This window comes from Notamacropus eugenii, chromosome 4 (genome assembly GCF_028372415.1).
Source record: "Notamacropus eugenii isolate mMacEug1 chromosome 4, mMacEug1.pri_v2, whole genome shotgun sequence".
NCBI lineage: Eukaryota > Metazoa > Chordata > Mammalia > Diprotodontia > Macropodidae > Notamacropus > Notamacropus eugenii.
This window is the reverse complement of record NC_092875.1, coordinates 273,778,162-273,783,463: the sequence shown is the minus strand read 5'-3', so window position 1 is coordinate 273,783,463 and position 5,302 is coordinate 273,778,162. Positions and strand designations below refer to the sequence as shown.

The 5,302-nt window shown below is 35.7% G+C and overlaps 1 pseudogene; it reads left to right on the top strand.

Annotated features, from left to right (window-relative positions):
- The first annotated feature begins 2,204 nt into the window (after positions 1 to 2,204).
- Positions 2,205 to 4,667, top strand: LOC140502500 (nucleolin-like; annotated as a pseudogene).
- Positions 4,668 to 5,302: the final 635 nt, after the last annotated feature.

The following is a 5,302-nucleotide window of genomic DNA, read 5'->3' as shown; positions in this document are numbered from 1 at the left end:
TAGAATTAATTGTAGTTTGAATATTAGGAAGAATTTATTTGTAAACCTATATGATCTTGAGATTTTTTTTCTTTGAAAGTTTGCTTACAACTTGTTCAATTGATCTCAATTTGGGTTATTTCAGGTATCTATTTTTTGTTCTGATAATATGAGTATTTTATTTTTTTAAACATATCCATTTCATTTAGATTATCTATTTTATTGACTAATGATTGGGCAAAATAGTTTCTAATAGCTTTTACTTACTTTTGTCAATATGTTGTAATTTCTCCTTTAAAAATTTTTATACTAGTAATTTTCATCCCTTGTCTTCCTAATAAAACTATCTAATGTTTTATCTATTTTATCAATATCCACAAAGTAGCTTCAAGTTTCATGCATTAATTCAGTTTTTTCTTTCATTTTGGTTAATATCTTTTTTATTTTGAAGATTTCTATTTTGGTTTAATTAGGGTTATTTAATTTTTTTATTTTCTGTTTTTTTAAAATTACTCATAAATTTCATTATGCTATTTTTTTGCTTTATGTTGATGAAAGTTTATAGAAATAGATATTTTTCTTTCAGGACTGCTTTGGCTATATCTCAAAAGTTCTGATATATTGTCTTATCACATCACTTTATTTGACAAAATTTTGTATTTTTTCTATAGTTTGTCCTTTGACCAATGAATTTTTTAGGATTAAATTAGTCATTAACTAATTTTTAATTCTTTACTTAAAGACCTCTAATTGAATATAATTTTATAGCATTGTGATTGGTAAAGAGTATGTTTAGTATTGCTACTTTCATGCATGTATTTATGATGTTTTTATGCACCAATATATTGCCAGTTATTACAAAGGGACCATGAACAGCTAAGAAATATGTATGCGTTTTTCCATTACCACTTTGTATTCTCAAGGGAACTATCATATATAATTTTTCTAAAACTTTATTCGTCTTTATTTTTTTCTTACTTTTGTTTGAATTTGTCTTTATCTGAGAAGAGTACAATGAGATCCTCAAACTATTTTACTATTTCTTCCTATAAATTAATTAACATTTCCTTTATACCCTGGGATTTTCTAGGGAGACTCCTTCTTAGTGCCTGTTGGCTTATGATTATCTCTTATATTGCATTAGGCAAGTAAAATATGCTTACCACATTTGTTTGATCATTTTTCAATTTGGTGCTTTTAATTTTTATTCTTGCTTAAGCAATTGTGAAGGAGCTGGGCTGTTATATTTCTACTCCCACTGTCATCTCAAGAAGAGTCCTGAAGTGATTTTTCTAGAAAGAAAGAAAAACTTAAATAACTGAAAAGATATTCCTTGTTCGTGGTTTTGTCACACCAAAAAATATAGTAAATATGAAAACGCTATCTAAATTAATGTACAAATTTAGTATTCTACCAAACTATCAAGGAGCTACTTTACAAAACTAGGCAAAATAATAATCAAATTCACTTAGAGTAAGAGGAAACCTAAGAATATCAAGAGAAATAATTATAAAAGGTAAAAATGAAGGGGAGATATTACTTCCATATTTCACTTTTCATTTTAAAGTAGTAATCATTGATATTATTTGGTACTTATTAAAAAATAAGAAAAGCAGATCAATGATACAGATTAGAAAAGCCAGAGGATTAATTGAATTTATTAACTCAGTGTTTGATAAACCCAAAACATAAACCACTCAGGGGAAAGATCCAGTTTTGATAATGAGTGCTGGAGAAAGTAATTTGGCCAAAAATTAGCTTTAGGCAACATTTTATATCACTAAAATTTATATTAAAATTAAGAACCACACATACACACATATATAAAACCAACGTAAAAGGTTATAATTTTTTAATTATAGAAAACTGGAAATAATTATAGCACTTACTTCCCAGGATTTTTGTGAGCATAAAATAAGGTATTTTTAAAGTGCTTTGTAAACCTTCAAGTAATATATTACTACTGCTACTACTATTATTGTTATTATTCAGCTAGGATAAGAAGAAAAATTATCAATTACATCAACTATCTCTGATGAGGTTTTGATATCCAGGAAAAATGGGGAATTAATAAAAAAAACAAGTGAGTGAGTCTTCCATCTCAGTTTCTGTCAGTGAAGGGTTACTTGGAATGGACTCATCCCCTACTTTACTTTATCACTGAGGTTGCCATGGCCTCTGCCAATGGATCTGCATCCTTGGCTCTCTAGGCATGCACTGACACTATGATAAAGATTGAGAAAGCTGCTAAAGATCAGGGTGAACCAAAGAAAAGGGGTCTTTCTCCACAGGAGAAAGAAGATAGTGAGAATGAGGACATTTAAAAAGATGAAAAGAAAACAGTGGAGAAGAAGTTGTGGTCTCTCAGAAGAAGGGCAAGAAGGCAAGCAAAGAAGTACCACCAGCCAAAAAAAGCCATTGTTGCCACTACATCTGCCAAGAAAACAGCCATGACTCCTGGTAAGAAGACTGCAGTGTGGTGCCAATGTAATATTCGTAGTGCCTCCAGCAGCTATGAATATGCTCATGTAATTCTGAATTGTGAAATACAACAAACTTTTCACATGGAAGACAGAACCAAAATATTTATTCAAACACCAGAAAGGGAATCCTAACACCAGAAAACCAAATCCCCGATAGCAACAAAGAAATCTCTACACAATAACAATGCAGGGGGTACTACCATCCCCAAGTCTTCCCTCTGTTAGGCTTCTCACAAACCAACTTCCTGGTTAATTCTCAAATAGGCTCCCTTAAACAGAAATCACAAAAATGCTCTCCCATTCATGCTAGTTGCCTGTTTTCTCTTTTCCAGCTCTGACTTGTGTGACCAACTTCCGCTCAGCTCTGCTCTAGTTCTGCCTCTTCCTGTTGTATCCTTCCTTTTCTACTCCTTCCTGTTCCACCCATTCAGCAAGCTCTTCCCACTACAGGTTCATGTGACTCAAGTAGGTCACATGGGCTTATTAATGGATAGGAAAGATCTTCCAATTATGCAAAAATACATTAAAATACATTAACAATACACACAATGGCCCTGGCCAAGAAAGTGACTACTACAGCCAAAGCTGTCATTGTACCAGGCAAGAAGTGAGCCACCTCAGCTAAAGCATCTGCTTCCCTCACCTTGTCCCCAACCAAAGGAGCAAAAAATGGGAAGAATGCCAAGAAAGAGGGTAGAAAGAGGATGATGAAGAATTTTATCCACCAAAGTCACAAAAATGGGAGTAACTCCAGTCAAACAAAACTCCGAGCTTGAGGAGGACCATGACATGACATGATGACATGACTTACAGTTGACTTTGATTTGAGTGAGGGAGGGCTGTGCAAGGTCATCAACCTCACTTTCTTCTTCTGAACCATCTCGGCCCAGTGGCCTGATATTCATCAGGATGATTGGAGATGGCCCAGGATGATGAGGAGGAAGAGGATAAGGAGGAAGATGATAGTGATAAAGATGAAGAAGATGAGGATGATTCTAAGGAAGAATTTATGGATACCACACTGCCAAAGGGAAAGTAGCTTTTATAAAAGCTGCCCCAGAGAAAGCTGGGAAAACCAAAGAATATGAAGAGGAGGAAATGAAGAGAAGGAAGTACCTATCAAAGAAGCACCAGGGAAGAGAAAAAAGGAAATGGGTACACAGAAAGCCAAGGAAGCCAAGAAACAGAAATTGGAAGCTGAAGTGTATACAAATTTCAGTCTCTTTGCTGGTCACCTGAATGTCAACAAAACTGCTTCTGAACTAAAAACTGGCACCACAGACTTCTTTGCAAAAAAAGGACCTTCCCATTGTGGACATCTGCATTGTTGCCACCAGAAAGTTTGACCATGTGGAATTTGAATCTACTAAAGATATGGAAAGGGCTCTGGAACTCAGTAGCTCCAAAGTACTTGGCTCTGAAATGAAGCTGGAAAAAGCAAAAGATAACAAGAAAGATTGAGATACAAAGATTGAGATACTCTTCATCAAAAAATCTGCCATATAAAGTAACCCAGGAGGAGCTCAAGGAAGTGTTTGAAGATGCTATTGAGGTCATACTGATCATTACCCAAAGGGACACCTTCTCAAACTGCCTATGTTGAATTTAAGACATGAGCAAATGTTGACAAGGCCTTGGCAAGAGAAACAGGGGACCAAGAATGATGGTTGGGTGCTCATTTTGGATTACAAAGGGAGAGAAGTCAAGAACAAGAGAATTCAGGAGGCGGGAAGAACAATTCCTGGGATGAGTACAACAGCAAGATGACTCAAAGACACTGGTGTTAAATAACCTCATTTATAATGCCACTTAAGAAAGTCTTCAGGAAGTGTTTGAGGAGGGAATATCTATCAGCTTGCCCAGAATAACTAAGGCCTACTTAAGGGTATGCACTCATTGAATTTGTCTCTGTGGAAGGTGCAAAAGAAACTCTGAATACTTGTAACAACATAGAAATTGAAAACATAGCCATCTGACTGGAGTTGAAGGGACAGAAGACAGATGACGCAGCACCAAGGAGCCAATCTTACAAAACGGTTCACCAAAGGTCTGTCTGAAGACGTGACAGAAGAAACATTGAAAGATTCATTTCATGGGTTTTGTGGACTTCAATTCAGAAGATGCTAATGCTGTGAAAGAGGTCATGGAAGATTGGTGGAAACAGTAACTCTGAACTGGGCCAAGCCCAGTGGCTTTGGAGGCTGAGGTGGTTGAGGAGGCTTTGGTGGCTAAGGCCGAGCTAGAAGAGGCTGAGGGAACTATAGAGGTCCAAGTACTTCCTGAGGAGACCAAGGAGAAGAAGACAAGCTACAAGGAAAGAAGTATAAATGGCTATTCTCCATTCTTTTTGTCCTTTGCCATTTGAATGGACTCTGAGGGTTTATCTTGTCAGCTAATCTTTGACAGAATCTTTTGAGGACATCCTAAGACAAAGATGCAGTTCAGAGATTGTCTTAGAAAAGCCTGGATGACATTTCAAGGGAGAGAGCATGTTGGTTTTAACTGGATGGATGTTCCATGTAAACTTTTTACGGAGATAGGTGATAGATGTTTGAGTTAGCCTTTTTTGTCTGAGTTGTTTTTAGTTTATAATGTTATACTTCATGTACAAAACCATGTTTCTCTACAAAAACCGTGTGTGTGCGTGTGTGTGTGTGTGTGTGTGTGTGTGTGTGTGATTAAGGGCAACGAGGAGATGGTTCTCAAAAGGATTTAAAACACAACAACCATATGAAAAACCACTTCAAATCACAATTAATGAGAGAAATGAAAACCACTCTGAGGATTTCTCTCACATCCAGAGAATCATCTACTTTCTTTCAGGATGTCAGAATAATGAG